The sequence below is a fragment of the Neopsephotus bourkii genome, unplaced genomic scaffold, assembly GCF_033783945.1.
Source record: "Neopsephotus bourkii isolate Nb327-2 ecotype Australia unplaced genomic scaffold, CSIRO-AGI_Nbou_v1 NB_1572, whole genome shotgun sequence".
Lineage (NCBI taxonomy): Eukaryota > Metazoa > Chordata > Aves > Psittaciformes > Psittacidae > Neopsephotus > Neopsephotus bourkii.
Genome location: NW_026902048.1, coordinates 6,381,569 through 6,404,858, shown reverse-complemented (window position 1 = coordinate 6,404,858; position 23,290 = coordinate 6,381,569). Strand labels below are relative to the sequence as shown.

Genomic DNA, 23,290 nt, shown 5'->3' with positions numbered 1-23,290 from the left:
AGCTTATTTTGGTATCCAGAGAAGAGTCATTTAACTGGCCAGGGAACTTTTCTGCAAAGCCCTCAGACAAAGAGGGGCTACAGATACCAGGGAGAGATGAAAGCATAGGGCTGGTTGAGGGGAGGGGATACAATGAGAAGCAGTATTATCCACCAAGTCTTTTCATTAGTTCTCTCAAAGCAAAGTTACAGAAGAATGAACAAAACAAGGGATGAGGCCAAATTATATCTGCTGAAGAGCAGTTATAGAGATTAGTGTATTAATTAATCAAGACAGCAATGTCAGCAAGGGCCTGACCTTTATTCCTGCCCTAGTAACAGCTTTGTCCCTGGTGACTTTTGGCTTGCATGCTACAGCCATTTAAATACATCCATCAATTAACTGCAGGATATCCTCTGGGAGATAGGAGAGCAGTACTGCGAGCTGCAAACAGGGATGCTGAATTGGAGGAGTAGTAACACAGCCAAAGGCACCTCGTCAAGGGCACTGGCAGAGCCAGGGAGAGAGCCCACAGTCCTCTTTACCTCTTTCACTTCACCTCTCACTGCTAGAAACAAAATTGTTTGAAGATACTAATCTGGAACTCTGCCATGCCTTTCTTTTTCTTCTTTAAAGAAAAGAAATCAGTAACTTACAAGAAATTAAGTTTCAGAAAAAACTTACCCCAAAACCAAACAAAAGTCTGTTTTAAAAGTCCTTTTCTCAGGGCTTAGCTGCCCAACTCTATACTCTGAGGAGCCTGGATTCCTTTACCTAATATCTGGCATACAGCAGGTTCACTCACTGCTTCTTTAGTGAGGCACTGGAATAGGTTGTCCAGGGAGGTTTTGAGTGCTTCATCCCTGGCAGTGTTCAAGGCTAGGTTGGACGAGGCCTTGGGTAATATGGTTTAGGGTGAGGTGTCCCTGACCATAGCAGGGGGGTTGGAACTTGATGGTCTTAAGGTCCTTTCCAACCCTAACTATTCTATGATTCTATGATTCTTGAGTACCAGCCTGAGGTCAGACAGGTCCAGCAAGCCTCTGAGCATCACTGTCACCCTAACAAAGAATCTCCAATCTCTGTAGGTGCAATTGGATGGCAGAATAGAACGTGAATGAAGAGGTGCTGCTGCTGTCCCTACACAGCAGGGACAGAGAGATGTGGAATCTGGACAGGCTCAGGAACACAGCTACAGGCTTTCAGGCAACAGGATTAAAAAGCCACGAGTTCAGGAGAGAATGGTGATGCTCAAGGATGGTAGTAGATGGACACAACAATGGAAGCCACCTACCTCTATGAGAATAGCCGCAGATGAGCAACAGTGCAAAGGTTGCAGTTTGGACAAGAGAAATTGGTTCCTCAATCGGTTTATCACCAGCTGAGCTGTATCTCCCAGTACCTTCCACTTCTGCTCTACAGTCCTTCATTCACTCCTGATGTTGGGGAAATCTCAGACAAGAAAGATGTTGATGGAGGCTGATTGGCACTTACTCAGCTTTCTCCCACTCTCCTCAATATAGAGGTTACAACATCCTAAACTACAACTAGATTAAGACCAGTCACACTGCATTACATTCACTCATTTGTCTGACACCTTTCTGTCCATAAGTAGCTAACACATATCATCTCTCAACCATCAGACTTGAATTTGGACAAAAAGCTTTCCAGTCCAAATAAACCTTTTAAATGTAGGTGATAAATTAATTTTTGTTGAAGCCAACAGGGTTACCTCATGTTAAATCCAGCTATAAAAATAGATTCCTTTTCCTCCTCCCCAGCTATTGTTGGCAAACATTAGTTCTAGCGAGAGAAGCTATTTCTGGACTTTTATTGGCAAGTCTTATGTTCAGAGGCTAAAGGAGGAACTGGCTGACAGTGGAAAACACATTAGACGTGACTTTAAAGAAATGCCAGCTTCTGCCAAACGCTTATGCACATTTTTCTCTGGGGGAGGGAAGACCCTAAAAAAACCCAAAGTCTTTATTAAGTGCTACCAGTAGAGGACAACTCTGTGAGAATCAGTGAGAGAAAAAGGCACATAAAGAAAGTTCTATGCCTTAGTCTGTCAATCAACTCCATGGTCACTGCCATTGATGCCCTCTTATCCTAATTTCATTTGATCTCTTCCTTCAGAGGAAACCCCCCTGTTTCTTAGCACAAAATGACTGTTAAACATGATTGAGGTGGAGTTTCTAGACAATTTTTGTACGTTGTATTATCATATTGAGCTGATGTGCACTCAGACATGTTCATACATCTGTGCATACACACACATAAGATCACAGGACACGTTTCTAAGACACAGGTACTGTAACAAACAGCACCCATTTGCAAGTAAATAGTTAAAATAATACATTCATCAGGAAAACCAGTGTGCATTTGCCCACTTGAATGGTCTGAGAGAACGTGTTTTGGGCTAGTTGCCACATTCAGCTGTAGCCTTCCACCAACACGCTTCCAAGTCTGCACTCACAAATACTCACTGCACATAAACACCCCACCAGTACAACTGCTCACCTAATACGGGATTCAGGAAAGTACAGGCATGTACATAAATGGAAACACACAGAGATTTGTATCCATTTCTCTTGTAAATTGTGCTCATGGTTTTCATTTATTAATACCATGCTAACAGTTTCTAGTAATTAGTGTTATAATAGGAAAACAAAAGAATGTAGGTCTTGGTCCTTTAAAAGTGAATTAATTACACCCAGTAATGCCTATCACCCCCAACACATACAAAGGGATAGCACAGAAGTGTTTTTTATTTCACAAGCATTTACTTCGGTACAACCAGAATTTATTCAGCAATGAGCTAAGAAACAATGCAGTAAAAATGACTAAATGGGAACATAAAAATCAAGCCCTTTTACACAGAGCCAACCTGAGTGTTACTATTATCCAGCCCCTTCCAGACTCCTAATGAAAATCAAAAATGATTGGCAAATGATTTGGGAAAAATACATGCTGTTCTTTTCCCTCCTTCGTATGTTAACATAGCACACTTGTCAGCAAGCAATGGATTATGAAGGCTATGGTCATGCATAAGCATAAACCTGTATTGTGCCTTCTATGACTCAGTGCCGCTAACCCTGCCTTTGTCATGCTCCTCCACCCTGCAGTCTTTGCCATTCCAGTTTCAGACTGGAAAATGCAACAGACCCCATCTTCATCAAGCTCAGATCCACTGCTTGGGAATATTTCCCCCTGAAGCTCCCCCTTTGGAGCTACTCCAAAGCTCCTCAGTCTAGTGTCAGTCTCATACCAAAGAATGGAAATACAAATATTCAGCTTCTAGAAACATTCAGATCTACCTGTGATTGAACATCTGCTCCCTTTTTGTTCTGTCCAACTCTGCAGCATCTCTTCTGCATTCAAACCCCACAAAGGATTGTGTGCAATCCGTAAAGACAAAGTCTTAATTCAGCACCTACAGGCTCTCTTACCAAGTCTCTCATTCACAGGAGCAAAGCATTCATTCATAGGCAAACGGTAAGCTCACAGAGGCAGGTTTCAGGAGTTCATGTGCCATGGAGGAAAAAGACATTAAGGTTTTGCTCTTTCTGTAATTTTTTACCCTTTTAATTTCAAGCACATTTACATAAATGAGATGTATTTTGGGGTTATGCCAAGCCTCTGTAGTATTGACACAGAAATATTATGGGTAAAACACTTCTGGTGTTAGGAGCATTCCGGCTGTCTCAAAGAGAAGGCCTTCAATTACTGATTCTGCCTTTTTGGAAGCTCTTTAAGGTTTAAGTTCTGGATGAAGAATTATGAGATCTCACATTTAATTCAGTCTATCACAGCTGTACACTCTTAAATGAAATCAGTGGAACTGACTGGAAAGAGTAAGAGACTTAATGAAGCACCTTGGGGGTTGAAATACTCAACGTGTTATTGAATGTTCATGAAATAAGCCTCTTCAAAGCTACCCTCCCTTATTTTAACCAGTCAGGATCTCCAGCAATGCCGGCCTGACCTTAAATGCCATCTGGTCTGCACTTCTATATGCTGAGCAGGCCTAGAAAAGACACATGCTTCTCATTCTTGGAATGTATGAGCAGAACTTGATCTCTCTTCAGGCTGTCCCTCCTGAGAACATTTTCCCACAAATTCAGAACCTTACCCAAGTCCCCGTCCCCCCCCCCGAGAGTGTCTCAAAAGATAATCCTGAAGAGACATAAAAAATACCAATAAGATTTATCCTCCTTTCTAGCAATGAACTCAGGGAAGATATCATTGCTGCTACACCCATCAACAGCAGATGCTAAAACATTAGCTGAATACCCTGATATCAAGTCTCTGCCCTTGTAATTAGTATCAAAGGCATGAATAACAAGTCATCATTTACACATCTATGGGGTACTGAGTACCTCTATATAAACAGGTTGGGGGAACTTAAATGGGATCTGACTACACACTTCCAGTTTTGGAGATGTCAGCCTCCTCTGTCACAAAACCCATCCATGGCCTTTTAATTCCCAAAATATTTATGCTGAGAAAGTAATTTCTAAAGGGCTGCAAAAGATGCAGCAGGAAGAGTTAAGGAAGACATGGTGCGTTCCTTTGAGCTTTTGATAAACAGCAGATGAACAATAAAGAGAAAACATTGCAAGGGATAAGGCATTTCCCCTTTCTCTACAACACAGCGGGTAGCATCAGCTTAAAGCAGTACTGACAGGTATTGCCTGTGCTGTTTTGCTCTCCACCAGCCTGGCACCCCTCATGTCAATAAGGTGTCATTGAACTGGATTACACAGTGTGAGGAGGCTGCCCTGCCCTTCTGGTCCAATCTCAGCTGGAAAAATGGCTGGGACAGGAGCTCAGGAGGCATTCATCACCTCTGCTGTCCTGGGGGCTACCCTATGCAAGCAGCACATATGTGCAAACACATGTTGTGAGTGTGCTGTCCTTCAGCAGGCTTTGTTGCGACCCTATACACTGCACTCCACACCTTCACTCTAATTAGCTCCAAATGAAAAGTAACTGAAAGACAGACTTCCCCCCAGCTTTGCATTTATCAAAAGGTCACCAAGGAAGCACGATTTTTTGCTCCCTGTGAATAGAGATATCAGAATGTAATGAAATCTCAACTCCATCACTGCTGTGTACATTTTCTTTTCAGTCTTCATTTAAGCTCCCTTTCCCCTTCACAGGCTACTACAGACTCCCACATGTGCTATGCAAGAAAGATATATCAGGAAGGCTGAGGGTTATGCATCTCTGCCTTGTCTCCACCCTACCACCACCAGCAAGTGTCACGCAACAGCAGAATGCCACACGGTCCATCACCACTTTAGCTGCACCTAGACCAGTAGAGACCCACAAGTAGCCCCATGTGCTATTAGACGTATACACAACATACACTCATATATTTCAAGCAATGCCAATTACATAAGTTTCACGTTTTGCCTATAAGCAGAGATAAATGCACACTCACACACATACACTATGTGCACATCTTATAGCGTGCACACACATCCCCAGTGCACATAAAAGCTACAGCACACACACATCCACTTGAAAAACACCATGTACATCCTATCACTCACCAGTGCTAACACACCATTACAAACTTGCATGTAGTTATGGTACCCAAACACACACCTTTCCTGACCCACACCTCTTGGAATGCAAGAAGTCTGGGAATCAATAACCACTTACAACCCTTCAATCCAACACTGTCAAGTTTGTTCTGCCCTGTTCACAGTGACAGACAAGCAGACTAAAGATATGGGACATCAGTATGCAGAGGAGGAGAGGTGGGCACTGTGTCAGCATAAGAAGCAGGCAGATGCTGCTGAATTCAGGAGAGGCTGTTCTTGCCTCCTGTAACCAACTGAGCAGTGCTGCCACTATCCCCAAAACCTTCTGCTTTATCCCCCAGGACATCAGTGCAACCAGACAGGACAGAACAGTGCAATAACCATGGGCCAATTTCCTGAAATAATGTAATTGTACATAGGAGGATTCAGAAAGAATCCAATTCTTACCTGTTTTTGCAGACTAAGCAATGATCTTGTCCACATAAAGATGTGCTATGTGATCACTATTGCACCGAAACAACTTGAAACCATAACCTGCAGAGACAGCGTGAAACTAAATACGCTCCAGGCACAGCAGGCTGCCTTTAGAATTGTCAGGGTGCTTTGCTGACTTTTTAAAGTGAATGAGCTTGCAAATGTTCTGCAACTGAGAGCAGTCAATACCTGTGCCAATAAATGCTAACCAAAAAGCTGTTGGTATTCCCAAAGTCTGCCATAAGTTCTAATGGTGTATCTCTATCATAGCCTTACCTGTGCAACCAGCATCCAAACATCTCAGAGCTACTCCATCTCAGCCCACAACATGGCCTCATTCTAATGATCCCAGGGTTCTCACTGCATCTATATTCAGAGATCTCAGTTCTGCATTACGAACAAATCCTATTATCCTAAACCTGAATCTCTCCTGGGCAGAGAGAAGCATTAATATAAATATAATTATGGTTGCTTAATAAATGTACAATGTCTGCCAATCTATCTCGTTAAATTAACCACAGGAGTGAATCTTGCATTAGTCCTGACAAGGCCCATTTTCAAAGCTGACATTTAATACCAAGCCCCAGTACAATTCAGACTTCAGGCAACACAAATCAAAGGATTTGGTGTGAATCTGTGAGGACTTGAATGTGCAAAACCATAGAAGCAGTTTTGGTGGCTCTCATCAGGTCTATGTGACACGTTTCCCTAGAGCTGATCAATCAGGTAAGAAATTCAAGTCATTTCAGTGTACCTGCAGGTTAGGAGAGTTGTGGTTGACCCAGAAAAAGCTTCAATGCTTTGACCCTTGGAAGCCCTTCCAATCACTAAAAATACCGGCTTGATCAGAAAAGTGACCTTTCTGTCACTCATTCTGAGCTAGTCTGAGCTCTGCTTTCAGATCCCATTTATTTTTTCTCCCTCACTGGAAAAGACAAAAGGGCTGCTCTTAAAAGGTTGCAAAGTCTTTATGGGCCATCAGACTACAGGGAACACAGAGCCCATCACACACCACAGTCACACCTTTAATCTTTGATGGAAAGCTTTCTTCTAGTAGGATAGGGTCCAGCATTGCCTTCAGGTGCTTCTTCACCTGGGTGCAGGACAGCTGAAGGCTGTAAGCAAGGTACCAAGTCACTCAGGCTTCTTTGTGTTGGATTGTAGGGTTGTCTCCTTTCTTTCCCCATCGCTGCCACCCAGTAAGGGGTATGTGATCTAGGCCATTATGACATGGTTATACAGCCCTGCTCTTTAACTCAGCCAGTCAGAGCCAAGCCTATTACTTCTCAAGGCTAGGAAGAAAAATATAAGGAAGGCAATAAAAATGGAATTGAAGGTGTAGCATAATGGAAGAAGAGAGTGGCAAAGTAAATACCTTCAGAAGTGCTAGATTCCTCCTCCACTGTTTTCACATAGAGATAGCATTTCAAACCACTCTTCTCACTCGACTTTCAATTTGCTTGCAAGATAAAATCATTTTATAAACTACCAGCTTCCCCTCCAAGTCAGAACAAATCTCTGCACCTGCAATCTGCTGACCAACAGCTTCTAAAGGAATGACTACTTAAAAGAGTACCTGCCACCAAAAATAAAACCCTGCCCTTCTGATCCCGTGACAAAAGTAAATCCATAAATTCATTTTAAACTGTATTTTATAGAATAAATAAGTGATCCCCAGCAGGAATAAGCCACTGTAAAATGAACAATTTCTGGGCTTTTTTAGCCCCATTTGCACAGAGCTGTACTTCCTTCTCAGAATCCTTTGCAGTACTTTCACCTCAAATTCATTAAAGGTCATTTTTCTCATTGTTGCTTTGTATCTATCTCTGATTCAATTTTGTTGTGGAGTTCAGTCAAAATTTCCAGCACCCTCAAAGGGGGCTATTTTCCCAAAGGAAAATTTCTGTTTTATTCCAAAAGTTAAGAAGAGGTGGGGCACCGTAAGACAATAAGTTAGAAATGTTTTGAGAAAGCTATGGGTTTATCTAAGCCAAAACTCCTTTGTGAGAGTGCAATGGGTTAGAAGTGACTTGTCTTAGGGACGAGCTGCGCAGCTCTTGGGTGGCATTTTTGATCAGACCCCATGAGAAAGATACCCTTCCCAGCTGAGCTCCCCTCTTCTCTATGAACAAGCAAATATTAACTGGAGCAGTGGACTGTATGAAAAAGTAAATATTAATTGGAGCAGTGGATCCTCAGGGATACTGGGGAGGGACTCTTCATTAGGGACTGTAGTGATAGAACAAGGGGTAATGGGTTAAAACTTAAACAGGGGAAGTTTAGATTGAATATAAAAAGGAAATTCTTTCCTGTTAGGGTGATGAGGCACTGGAATGGGTTGCCCAGGGAAGCTGTGAATGCTCCATTCCTGGCAGTGTTCAAGGCCGGGTTGGACGAGGCCTTAGGTGATACAGTTTAGAGCGAGGTGTCCCTGCCCATGGCAGGGGGTTGGAACTTAATGATCTTAAGGTCCTTTCCAACCCTAACTATTCTATGATTCTATGGATTAGACTGGGTGTGTTCCATTGCAGGTGAATACTCCCACTACCGAGTTATAGAATTAGCCTCTTTCTGGCTCAAGGAATATCTCATTATTTACACAAAACATAACCCTTACATGAGCAGTAGAGACAAGTTCAACAAAGAACCTTCTGGCAAGCTAAGTCCTAGCTTTGAATCTGGCAGAGTAGAATCACAGTTTTCTTCAGCCCAGAAGAAGGTAATGATCAACTGCTCAACTGTGATCAACTGCTTTAAATATTTTACAGTTACTTTAAAAGCTGTGTTTTCACCCCAGTGTAAAATGGGAACATTGGCTGGAAATATCAGAAGGTTTCAAAGACGCTACTTGCCTTCCACAACTGTGTATTGATATTTTTCTCTCCTGAGGTGAAAGGTGCTGAGGATGCATTGACTAGAGTGATGATGGTGACAACAGAAAAAGAGGTCAAACATCTTTGGAGGTTTGCATAAGCCCTAGTATCTGATCCCTAAAGCAAAAATTATGCTAGGACTAAGTGGGCAGTTGGAGTAGATTTCCCATTTCTGGGGACAGAGGGAACAGACTGAATAGATGCCTCTTACAGATATCACTCCAAAAGGTCCTGAAAAGCAATAGCATATTTCATCTACAGCTAGTCTGGTGACATAATAAATCCCAAAGGGATGGGATAAGGTGAATAATAATGATTAGCATCACCATGACTGAGAACACCCAGATCATAACATGCTACAATCTTTGGAAACACTAACAACATTATGAGAGGAAAAAGAAAGCTGTAGCAAGCTAAAAGGTACTGCTTTACTATGCATATCTGTTTAACAATATTATAAAATAGTTCTTCTAATAGTGCTCTAAAGCTTATTTTGTAGTTATGGTACCAAACATTTTGTTACTGGTCTTAATACTGACTGCCAAGACTTTTTAGCTTCTTAGATCCATTTCTCACACTACATTGGCTGGTATCTATTTTCCCTGTTTCTTTGTTCAGTGACAATAAATCTATGCTATTATCCCTCGGATGATTATTTTCATCAGCCACATTTAGGAAAATGACCTCCACTGTTGTTTACTCATTACATCCAGAAATCCTAGTAAACAATTAGGGCTAACAAAGAAGAAACTGAGTCTGAAATAACAGAAATCTGTCTCACTATAATCAATCATTTAGATTTTTTCATCAATATTATAATTCACTGCCTTCTACACTCTAATTATTGCCTTCTCTTTGCTAAACCAGGATTGGTTTTAACTGAATGCATCCTCAGCTCTTGATTAGAGAATTGTGCCTTTTTGGATATGTAACAAAATCTTTTTTAAAAAGGACTCAATTTTTATTAATAATACTTCTGCATGGTTTTTTCTCTTGTGGTCTGCCTTATCTATTATATTTCCTCAGGTCTGGAAAATCAGCCCTTATTAAGGAAAAAAGTACACAAGAACACATATTAATAAGAACACTGTCCTTTGCCCATATTAGATGTAATTAGGTCACGACCACTGGTGTCTAGGTAATCACAGACTCCCACACCAAAGATTAATTCATCCTTTTCTGTCATAATGTAGTCCAAAATAGAGTTACACTGGCTACTAGATCTTTTGTGTTAGAAAATAGTCATCTATAATCCTTGGAATCCTTAATCGTGTTTACCTCTGCTGCATGAAATCTCAGGCATATCTAACCCAAACTGAAATCCATAGGTACACATTTACTTTTTGTGCATGGAGTTATGAGGTGACTTATTCCATTTTCTAGTACAATTCAGTGTGCCAAGCAGGCTCAATTCCTAGCCTTTTTCAGCATACCTACAATGTGCAGACCTGAATTATCAGTGTAACACATTTCAGCTGTCCACATCCCAGCCAGACATGTTTACCACCCTTTCTGTTCTCTGAAACATGGCACAGACCAGTATCTGGAGACTGAAGTTCCAAAAATGAAATTCCCAAACTTTCCCTGAAGGTTTCAGTACAACCCAGTTTTCCCACAGTGGCTCAATTTCTTTATAACCAGCTATTAGTATGAACTGCATTTGTTTTCATAGCGCTTCCTGTCCTTCCCTGCAGCATTTTGTTTTGCTTCATGAAAGATTAGTCCTCTTCTTCTGAAGCACAAGGGTCCCTCTCATGCATGTGATCCCTATGTCTCACTTCTCTGAAAAAGGTCTTCTCTTTCACATCAGTTATGCAGCCAATGTTCATCTTTCCATCTTTCCTCCCTTCTTTTATTAACAGCTTCACAGCTTTAAAAAGCTCTCCAACAAGATCACCAAGATTTTTGTTCTTCCCTTTCACTCCATGTATTTCTTTGCCATGCATTCCCAACATTCATTATCCAAGCCTGCCTTTGCATCTTATTCTTTTGCTCCGGGCAGACCATGCACTGTCATGTTACACTTTTGTTTACCCCTCTGTCCTCTTTTCTTAAGTGAGGCTCAATTATGACAAATGCTTGGTTGAAAATAGCTGAATGCTTTTTTGTTTTACACCAAAAGGCATCCAGAGAAATCCTTCTGATTCTCTATATAGCAGTAACTGTCATAATGAGTATCTGAGAGAACTGTATCACACATCATCAGCATTGAGCGTCTCCAAATTCTCTTTCTTCTCTTGGCTATGAGTAACCAACACCTTATTTTTCTTTATTTCTACTATCTTCAGCTTCCTTGTATCTGATCCTTCCTCACTTATGGCACATATGCAAATGATGTCAGAATTGTCCCCTAGATCTACATTTCTGAAGGTTGAATGCTGTGCTGAAATACCTCTTTCTAGACCACATATCTTCACTTGTAGATCTCCTACCATCTGGCAGTGCATGCATCAAAAATTTATTCCTTAGACAAAAATTAGAATATAGCACATCCAAGGAAGATCACAGCAGTTTTTTTCTTTATCATCCACATGCAATATGCAATATGAGGTCTTACCTAAAGATAAATCATCAGCCTCCAAATTCCATCCAAAACTCTCCTGCCAGGCATATCAACTTCTGTCTCAGAGTTCATCTGGCATTAAGTATACCCTTACTTTATCACATACAGAAGCACATATTTCTGCTCTGCTATTCAGAATTAAAGTGTTTGCAACTCAGTTTGGCTTAATTTACTTTCGAAATGAGTTAAGCCAAATTTAATTAAGGCTACCTTAACTCTGCTTCAGAGTGTTGACATGTAGCTTAATGTGGTTTAGCACAGGACTTTCCACTTGTACCTCTAGTTAAGTCAGAGGTGCTTTCTTGCATGTTCTGATATAGACAAACTATTAAAGAATTCAGCCTGTTTAATTATCAAAAAAGATTGAAAAATGACTTAGCTGCATTGTGCAGGAACTTTTAAAAGGCCAAATTGCAACTTACTAAAGCTTTCTCCAAGTTAGCAGAGAAGAACAGCAAAAATGCAGCTGAAAACAGCAGGCAGATGAATTCAGATTAAAATAACACAATAACATTTAACAGTTACTGACCTCTGGAACCAAATACCAGGGGACCAGATGGATTTCCAATCATGTGATGCTCTCAAATCCAGTCTGAATGTTTTTCTACAAAACCTTTTTATACAAACCCAAGTTATCGAGCTTCGTCCAAAGCTGCCCAGAAGAAGCCCAAAGGCTTATGACATACAAGAGGTCAAAACCAGAGGAGCTAATGGTCCCTTCTGACCATTAAAACTCAAGGAATGTGTTATTAACATTGTTTTAAGTGATTAATATCTTTCCTAGCAACTGTAGCCTTCCCTGTTATAGGACAAGTTGCCTCTGGACATGGCAAACAAGAGCAAGAGAACCGAGCCCCCTTTGCTCTTACTATGACACTGGAATATTTGTCAAGCCTTCAGTCCAGACTTGAGATCTCTTCCAAGTCCTGCTTCATCTGCTCCCACATGCATATAACTCATATACACGCAGTGCAGCATGCTGGCCTCTCTGCTGCTGTTGATTTGAGATCCCCTACCACCTCCTTCCAGCATCTGAACTTACAGAAAGGGAGAGAGGCTGTGGGGCTATGCTACATAGAAAGGACACTATTATTGCACTTAAGGAGCTGCGATAGGAGTCTCCAAGTGTGGGCTCATGCAATATCCACCTTCTGTAGTTGGAAGACCTGACTATTCAAGCACAAACCCACCATATGGTTTAGTCTACAGACATGTGAATATTATTTATGATGTTTAGAGTACAAGGCAAGGACGCATATTATGATAGAAGTAAAAAGAAATGTCAGTACTCTGTCAATAGAGAAGGAATTTAGTACTTTCAATGTAGAGGAATAACAGTCAGTCCTTGGTATATTGAGTAATCAGAAATTTTGTGGTGGAAAGAAAAATAGAGAGAAAAGGTAACATAGTACAGTTTCACACACCTGAAAAAACACTTCTGGATTGGAAACAAAACATGGAAGTCAACCAAAGAGACAAGAGCTGAGTGAAACCCAGAGGTATCTATGGATTTTAAACCTTCAGAGAATGAACAGGCCATCTAATTTGCTTTTAGAGGAGACCAGGCCAGGGAACCTGGGAGCAGATAACAAGAGGCATAAGGATGGCATTGAATATGGAGAGAGAGCCAACAGATGACTCGAACTGAGAACTACTGCAGCTGTGGGAAGTGCATCTTACAAGGATGCAGAAACCAGCAAAGGAACAAAATGGAGACTGAAGAGAGATTAGGTGTCAATACACAGTTCAAATATAATGACAGACAGCGTATACAATTAGAGAAATTCACTGCTGCAGGAAGCCCTCTCTGAGAAAATATGAAAGTGGATAAAAGAGTGCCATAATTATTCACAGAAAACAGTTCATTATTTCAAGGTTTTGATAATGATAACCAGGCCCCATGCTGCAACGTATGAAGCTGAGGAGAGGCAGGTCAGCCCCATAGGATTATCTCCTTTCCATGTCTTAGTGTAATTGAATCAGTCACATTACAGGCTGGTTTTGTTTTCTTCCAAGCCATGAGGAACCAGCCTCTGTATGAGGCAGGATACACGATTATATGGACCAATGGTCTGATCCAGCATGGCAAATATTACAATCCTGAGAGGAGCAAAATGAATCTTTGCAGAAAATCCTGTGTGCAAAGGACTTTGAGATTTAGATGCTTCTAAAATCCATGCAGAGTGAAAGACAAACATGGCTCTTTCAGCCTGTGATTTTGCCACCTCCCCATTCTTATTTTCCATGCTTGAGGAGTTCATGATTAGACTAGGAGTTTCATCAAAGGGCAATTTTCAGCTGCCAAATAGATTTGTATAATAAATCCACACGGGGCCAGATTAACAAGCAAGAGAGACATCAGAAATCAGAAAGCCAGCTGCTGTAATTCCACAGAAAACTTGAAAGAATGATGTGCAATGATATTTGGACTTTCAAAAGGACACCACTGAAATACTGCCAGTAGTTTTCATTAGGAATGCTGCTTTTCTATTTCTTACCCTTCCCAGGAGTTCTTCTTTAGCAGACTGAAATGCCCTGGGCATTCAAGGTCATGCTATTCAGGATTGCTTAGAGGGCTCCAAGCATTCCGTAACATCTCAACCAGAAAAATCACATACGTGTCTGTGTGACTGCAACTGATTTCTTACACTACTATAATATTTATAATAGAAAATTAAAAATAATCTTTAAGCATCTAGTTTGCTTCACTTCTGCAGTTCTCTATTTGCTCCAATAATTTGTACTGTTAGTGATGCTAAGGCTCTAACAAATCCACATCTGAAGCCAAACCAAGTCCTCAGCTATACCCATAAACTGAATAAATACAATTCAGAGATTAGCCTGACCACAAATTGCTAATAGTTTTCAGCCTTCTGGCATTACAAAAGACTGTATGGCTTCCAAGTATGGCAGCCCTGATTTTAACACTTGGAGAGTGTATTCCTCCTTACAGCTGATAAAGGGACACACTCCTACAGTCACAAGGTGACAGCACTTGTTTTACTTCTTGGAGTGGACTGGTTTTATTCCATTTCAAATGGGGTCACAATAACCATGTCTTGTCAGGAGGATGAAAATATGGAGGTCAGCAACTGATTTATAGCTTGTTCCCTCAAAAAATGCTATCTCTTCTCCATGCAACCACAAGTGAAATTGCAGATGGATTTTTGGCTTCAAGCATCTAGGTTGCCCAGATCTGTAACATTAAAACCTGGGATTCTTCCATCTAATCTTGCTCTCTTAAATTCTGGAAGATGGGTATGACAGGATACTTGCACTCTGATTCTATGTAGTCTTGTTGCTCATTCCTTTGTAGAGAAACAGTTTAATAACCCTCATCTGTACTTAATACCTCCTTTCTCAAGTACATCTTTGGGATATGGAAAGACTGAGTTGCAATCAAATATCTAGGGAAGTGCAAAAGCAGCTGAGGGAGAAAGATTCCTTAGACAAAGCAGAAACAACAGTTGTCTAGAAAGCACTGTGCAGAAACAGAAATCCAAAGAAACATCAGCATTCAAGACAGGAAAGAATCAAGATAATGCCTGTTTTCAACTCCTCAGCCCTAAGAAGTTTACTATGCCCCTTGGTTTAATACAAAGGAAACAACCAACTAGGAAACACTAACAACATTAGCGAGTGAAAGAAATCTGAGAGATTGCAGGGATCTGTTGGAACAAGCGCTCCAAGGCTGAGTGAGTCCCAAACCGAAGGAGCAAACCAAGCTAAGACAACTGTTGCGGTTGTATGATGGTGGAAAAGGGTGGGCCAAGCAGGAGGTGTGTAACTGCTCTGCTGTGCTATTGTGCATGCCAGCCGTGTCCACTGAACCTCAACAGACCTGGATACCTCCCAGCTTTGCAGAGTCAAAACTATTATGATCTCACCCTGTCATCATTTTTTATTGTGCCATAATTTAACCATATGGTGTGGGACCTATTCTGCAATTATGCAGGCAGTCAGCACCCAATAATCTATCAACAGCAGAGACAAAGGAGCTGATTTAAGATGCTACTTCTGCCAAAGGACTGCAGATTGGGCCAGGCTGTCTGTTTAGGAGCTGCAGAAGCAGACACCTCCTTAGTGTCAACTCTGCAATTGGTTCCAAAAGGCAGAGCAGCTAGTAAATTTTTCACTTCTTTGTGGTTCAGGACCATATTTTTCTCCTTTTGTAACGTTTTTTACCAACAAAATATGGCTTGGGATATAGCACCTATATTTCCTGCCAAGCCATGATTTGCATCCTACTTCTTGGTCTGAATGACTAAGTAGGAGAAACAGAGAAATGTGATTTGAATGACTCTGAGGTCCTAAAAAATGGTGCTTAAGACCCCATGTTCTTCTATCTCAAGCCTTTTGTCTGTTCCACTTTATGCTAAATGCCATCTTCAGCACTCTTGTTTCTGCAGATATACAATGTGGTGACTTTACTTTGAAGGAGAAAGAAATTAGGCAAATGTCCATGGACATAAAATGGCACAAGGACAACACTCCTGAGCCCTAAGTTATCTTAGCTGCTGGGACTGCTCCATGTCAGCCTGCAGCATCACCCTGGTATGTCTGTGGGAAGTTCTCACATCCACGACTAACTCATTTGTCTCAATACAGCCTAACAGGACCAGAAAACACAGGTTACATGGCTAAAAAAACAAAAGCTGTGTAATTTCAGCCTAATCACTACGTTGCTCCAGCAATTAAGTATCATAAACACCACATTTTGGCACTGTTAACAGGGCTGCCCACACTGCAAAGATGCATCACTCCTGAGTGAAAATGTGGTCTCAAAAGGTAAGTTTGGTACTAAAATACCTGGAAATATCAGAGAACAGTACTAACCTACACTATTCTAACCTTGGTACACAATGACTAACTTTGTTTGGAAAGTTCAGAACAGGATCCCGCAGCGAGCTTAAGCAACCAGTGCTGTGAGAGTAAGCAGTGATATGATTTCCCTGTAGCTCATTCCCACTAGAGATGCCTCCAACACCTTAAAGACATTAAAATCACCACTATGACAGCCCTTTTGTACAGACTTTGCAACTTTTTTTAGCCAAGGGTCTGCAGTTAGAATAACTTACTAGCTAGAACGTGCGTAAGGATAAAATCTGGTGCCTCTCCTGGCTTTTATCAGTAATGGAGATGGCAGAAGCACTCTCATTTACTTCCAGGCAGGGTCTAAGAGGGAGAGAGCACACTCTCAAGCTACTCCCAGTGCACTGCTAACACATACTTCCTTCCAAGAGTGTCACAGTCTCTGAAATACCTCTCTGAAGCTAATTATCCAAATCTACCTTGAAGTAATACCACTGGATTTAGAAAGTCAGGGATACAGCTGGCTCAATATCTCAGGAGATATAATCAAAATATAGCATAACAATTTAAATCAGTATCTTTATGCATGATCCAGCTGGTATCAGTGATCATCTTCTGTCATATAGAAAATACATCCAATGTATCTTTTTTTAAGTACACATCAATAATAAGAAAGACTAAAACGCTGTTACCTGGTACCACCTGGCAATTCTTGTGTGGGGTTTTAGTGAATCTTGAGTGCTCTGGGGACAGGGATGCTAAACAAAGCTGTATGTCCCTTCTTCTCCATTATCATTCTCTTCTCTTTCTAGTAATCGTGTGAGTTCAAATATAATAGAACATACCTCAATCCCCTAAAACTTGAATCTTTCAACCCAGGAGCAGGAAAGCAGATGGCCTAAGTGACCAGGAAAACCCATTGCAGCAGGTATTGGCAAGGACTACTTCCAAATTCTGTTTCAAGGAAGCATTCATGGACACCTCAGCAGATGGACTATTGCACAGTATTTGGCAGGCAACCACCCCTATATTACTTCTTGAAAGAGGTAAGGAATTATCCAGTTACTCTGAGGAAACAATTGTTTGTCTGCACAGCAGCAAACTCAGTCTATCAGATTGAGAGACCATTGTTTTTCCAGTCATTTGGAACACCTACGTTTGGCAATCATTGGAAGAGCAGCTGAGTGTTCTCAGCAAATGGCTTCAAGAGGTCACGCTAGTGTCAGAAAACCGGTCTTGTCCTTTATAGCTTATAGGTCCTGTAAAAAGCTGTCCCCCAAAAAACCCAAATGAATAAGAAATAAGCCTTCTCCAGAAATGCTGACCAGAGAAACAACCCCATTCAACTACTGATCTTTTCCAAAACAGCAAGGCTGTTTTGGCTTTGAAGTGGATCAGGAAATGGGAAGACAGAGCATGGGGGCCTAAATTGCCTTCTTGCAAATTCTACAGACTTTTAAATGCATATAAATACCCCTAGCATATGGCAATATTGAGCACCACAACAAAAAGTTAGTAAATAGCAGTAACTCCCATAATTTTGGGGAACAGAGATATTTACATCTCATGTGGTTTTGACCGCACTTGCTTTAATGTAACTGTCTTATTACCCATCAAGAAAGATGAGGTCAACCAGGATAGCCCTACAGACAAACTCGAGTTTTCTTGGGGGTATAATTGACAAAGAATCCCTAAAAAGTTCTCCTGGTTCTGTGGTTGCCTTTCCAAACTATCTGAGTGCCAAAGCCAGCACACCTTCAAACATCTATTCTTTAATGTGGCAGGAACCCAGCAAAGTTAAGCACGGTTAAGCATATGATTTCTTAGTTAGCATTCTGTCAGATAATTAAAACAAATTAACAAACCAGTAAAAAACATCTAATGAGGGAAAATCCTGCAGCAGTTCACATATCTACATGGAAGACAAACATCCACCATCTCCTGATTTGTTTGCTTAGAAACCCTATCTTCTCTCTTCCCCCACTTCCTAAATGCCATTAATCCTTACATAGTTTTATGAATTGAGGCCAACAAGCCTAAAAGGTACAATTAGAATATCTTACAAAATGATCTTTAAGGTTTTTTCTAACCCAGTTGATTCTATGAATTTTGAAATAATTGTGCAAGGGGTCGATGGAAATAAGAGGCAGGAAAATAAAACAAAGAGGATGCAAACTTTTGCCTTGGGTAGCAACTTCAGAAAACAGAACAAACGGAACCCTCAGTTTGAACCTTCAGTCCTTAGATTGCTATTAGATAACTGGTTTTCCCACTATACTTTTCTTGCTGTTACAGCTGCTTCCAATTTGAGCCAGTTTGGGCCAGAACTGGAAGCAGAACTATCAGAAAGAAAATCATTCTTTCTTATTCTCAGCATCTGGTTTTGAATGAGATCCCCAAAGCACTGAGGGTCAGCTAAACACATGTATTTTAGAGATGATTTTTTCTTAAAAAAAGAAATTTCTGAATGCTTTTGAGTTACCCACACTTAGGAAATATGTAAGCTCTGAGGGACAAAAGAAATCAGGAATGAGCAAAAGTCTATCAGAGTTGCAAAGATGATGTAAGCGTTTTCCAGAAATGGACACCAGAAAACATGGAAGATATCTTATTCTTTACTTTTTTGTTCTGCAAGTACTTATCAAACATGCTTTGTGACAGGAATATTGCTGAAACCATTTTTGCTGGTGGCTGAACCCTGGAAAGAGGACAAATTAAAATTATTTGTAAGCTTGTGCACCAGATTTCCAATTACAAAACCAATATATATCTTAGTGGAGAACAGAAGCAGTATCATGTGATCTGCAAACTCCATCAAAACAACTCAATTTCTGACTATTAACAGTAATAAACCGCTCATGAATAAAGCATAAATAAATGTTCCTTGCAGAAATTTGGTAAGAAATCTTTAATAGTAAGAAAGATGAAGAAAATATTTCATAGCCTAGAGATAACTATAAAGAAATAGAGCTGTAACTCAGTGGACAAATCATACATTGGTAACAGGTTGGGTAATTTGAGCAGAAACAGGTCAAACCAGAGAAGTCCACCTCTAGCTGGACAAGAAAGCCTTCCATCTTGCATATTGCTTTAGCTACGCTTCTATGATGAAGCATGGGAGTTTTATCACTCATTTTAAAATTAGTTCATCACTCATTTTAAATAATTCAGCCCATGCTAGCCAGGTTAAAGGGGATGGATAACATCAGATCTTCCCATTAGACTTACTCTCGTCACTTTTGTTCAACAAAGACATTTTGGACTGCACAGCCATGCTGTTTGGTGCTGATCTCTCTTCTTCCATCTTCTCTGCAAAGGGATGGCTTTTCCCTCTAATCAAGTCTGATGAGAAAATTGTGGGTATTCAATTCCTCTGACTTAAAAGCATTAAACTGAACAGGGAAAAAAAACCCACCATTTTTTCTCAGCTCTCCCAAAGGCTTTCTTCAAAGAGGGATCCATATCACCAGTAAAATCATTTGCAAAGGGCACTTTCAAGATATCGGCAATAATTTTAAAACTCATTTGTTACTCCTTGTTGTTTAGAATCCCTTCGAAGCAAGAAGCTAAAATCTATTTCCGTAAATACTCCATCTCCTCCACCAGGGACAACGTGCCAAGGAAAATGCTTTTCCAAAGTAGTATGTACTCATGGAGCGTGAAGCTGAATTTTTTAGATTCTCTATATTACAAACACATATGATTTGGAGCTCAGGTGTATACCACGGCACTAAAGACATTAAGACTATAGATGCAGTAATGAATTGAACAACACAATGCAACACGCCATTGAAGGATCTTAATTAGTTGGCCAGCTAGCAAGGAACCAAGAATGGTGAAATAGTGTAACGTGACAGAATACAGTAGCAGCGAAAACACATTAAGGTTTAAAAAAGAATCACACAAGAAACTTGGGAAAATATCAACATGTGTCACTGGAGGTTTGATTCTTTTGGGGTCGTGACTGTGCCTGACTGTACCTATACTCAGCAGAGCTTCTTACAGCACACTCTTTTAAAACAAAAGGTGAGAAGGGGATCTACATCCCACAAGAGGGAGGCAGCAATCAACATCACAGGGTAAGTTAGGGGGGTAAATGCTCCAACAATCAGCATCGAAGACTGCCTTTATGAACAGAGAATGATCAGCAGCTTTTTTGGGCGGTTGTTGATTCTTTTTCCTGCATTTTTTTAGCTGTGACCATAGGATTGCAAGGTGGCAGAAGCAAGAGGGAGAACTCCCTGCAAAAATTGGCTGTTTCATTTTTAGCTTTGTTTCAAATGGAGACACTGCTCCTCTAAGAATGAATTGGGCAATCCAGACAAAATGAAAAAGGAGTTTAGATAATTTTTCCCCCCCTTCTTTTCTTCTTCCTTCAGTTGAACAAAACCTTAGATAAGATCAATAGTTTCTTTAGTTTTAGGTTTCGCTTCCTTAAGGGTAGTTGGCGTATTGCATTTCTATTGATCACACAGACAGGGAGATTCAACAGAGACAAACCATCTCTTTTCTCCTTTCATTTCTGCCTCCTCTCCATTTGAAATCAAATGACTTTTAAATGAGGCTGGGGTCACTATTCTTTCTCATTTACATATCAATAGTACCGAATTCCTACTTCATCTTTCACTCACTAAACTACTTTAGAAATGAAGTACTCGAGAGAGAACACACACGTTCTTTGGAAAAACTCTTACAGCATCTTTTCTGGACTATCAGAATAACTAAGTTGTGGTTTACCTCAGCCCTTCCTTGACAAGGAAGCACACTTATCAGTCTTGTGGAATTCCCATTTTAACCTCTTGCAGCCTCTGTAAAGCTTTCTTATTCTTCTTAAATCTTTTGCACAATCCTTATCAGATGTGTCTGTGCAGCTCCAAGCACTGTATCTGTGCTCATAACCAGCAAAGCAGCTACTTGAATCAATTACTTTCATCACTTACAAGCAGGAAGGCAGATAAAGACCATGATCTAGGTAGGCTGAGCGCTATTAGAAGTTTGACCACTGATTCACTGGTTCATCATTGAATGATGCTGGACTTAGGAGCCTCTGCTGCATATAATGAGATGTTCTAAATCCTAGCTGCTGTTTGTACTGTACTTTAATGTATAAAAGTATAAAAAACATAAGGGCATGCTTGTCCAGAGGGAAATCTGGATCTATCTCTTGGCAGGGAAATAAACCTCTGCAATTAAGAAACTGAGTCTATTCACAGTTAAACACAAATAACAGAAAGCTCTAAATACAGGATGCTGACATCTCCTGCCCGAGCATTAGTCTTAGTCTATTGTTTACGCACACATCAACTTGAGGGTACAACAGTGAAAAACTCAGGTTGAAGCCTCTAGAAAAACATGACCTTTTATGCAATTAATTTCCAGTTTACAGGAATAATTTCTGCGCTTCCAGAAACTAATGAATACTTTTCCCTTGATAGATGGAAGCTGAGTATTAAACGGTATTATGGAATGAAACCTTCAGGTCAGCCTGTCAAGTCCATACCCTAAGTAATCCACTTCTAAATGTAAGCAAACAAGCAAGAAAGAACCAACTCGAAAAACTGCTAAAGGAGAGAGGATTAATATTAATTGTTTGAAAAATAATTTATATTAGTATAAATTTTCTGAGGGAGGTTTTGTATTTTTATGCAGCTCTAGTATAAATGTCAACATAAAGAATCATATTCCATTTTAATACTAAGAAGTTGAATATTTAGCATACTTGGAAAAAATGAGTGGAAATACATTAAAACTTCCTGAAACAGAGAATACTGCAAGAAGTGTATTAACTTTATGATGAAAAAATGGTGAAGAAATGCCCCTCCATGGGCATATTTATGTATCCTCCATCTTTGCAATGCATGATAATCCTAAGCAAAGTAAAACAAAATTGACTTCTTAAAAATAATCCAATGATCCAGCCGGGACACAGGTTTTCAGGGTGTTCAGAATGGAGATTTCAGAACTGCTTTACAGGTTACACACTCTTCTTCATGGGCCATGAGAACACTGGATCCTGTCACCAGTCATAAGCCCTTATGACAACTTGCTGTTGTCCTCAGGGGCTGTCTGTGGTTGTGATCAGTGATGAAAAAAAAGGGCAAGAAAGAATATAGAGCATTTCACACATTTTAAAGGATTTCTTCAAAAGAAGAACCCTGAACTACCTGCATGAGGTCTTTCTGCTTATTTTTTATACCTCTACTGTATAATACAGGGCCCCTATGGATGGCACAGTGCTTAAATGCAACATCTGAATGTGGCATTTAGTGTTCTCTTCCTACTATTTCAAGCATCTGATGGCACAAATTAAGCAAATTTGGGTTAAAGACCTCACAGATGCTGAAGGAGAGCGAATCATTAGATATTGATACAATCTGGTGTGTCACTGGGCTTAGGTCTTACTGAGGTTATTTAGAAAATCAGCTAAATCCTCCTCTATGGTGATCACTAGGAGTTTTGTCATTGACTTTAGTCAAGGTAGATTTTCCCCCACCGTCTAAAAAAGATTCAAAACTGCTATTTTGACCTGTGGTGCCTATTAAAAAACCATTAGCACTTCTCAGGAGCAGGAGTGTTAGATGTAATGCCCAAGGCAATTATATTCTCTTTCTTTAAACTGTCTGCAGTTTTATTTCTTCTACCTTTCCCCGTCTTGGAATTGATGTGTGTACAGAAGAGCATGGTTAAAACAGCAGCCCAGTACTTCCTGGCTGCCTTCTACTCAGAAGTAAAAGGATTAGTATAGAGCTTCCAAAGGTAATTATTTGAATGTCTTATTAATTAATTGTTATTTGTAATAATGGCTCTTTCCTTAAGGGTTTTTCAGGATCCTTAACTGCTTAATAGTGCTGTATAGATAAGGATTGCTCCCTAGTGGGAGAAATGAGGTGGAATATAGAAACCTTTCAATGAAAGCAACAGGTTTGGCAAAGGAACGAGAAAGAATTCACCATTTATGTGAACAGAGAATTATGATCATGCAAATGCAATTATCAGAGCTCATCCTGTGTACTTAAAAAGTGCCAGGAGATCTCAGA

General features: G+C 40.3%; 1 protein-coding gene across 2 annotated transcripts in view; it reads right to left on the bottom strand.

The window, feature by feature from the left end:
• AGBL1 (AGBL carboxypeptidase 1) overlaps positions 1-23,290 on the bottom strand; it is a 285,185-nt gene that overhangs the window by 100,850 nt on the left and 161,045 nt on the right. The gene's annotated exons all lie outside the window — the stretch shown is intronic.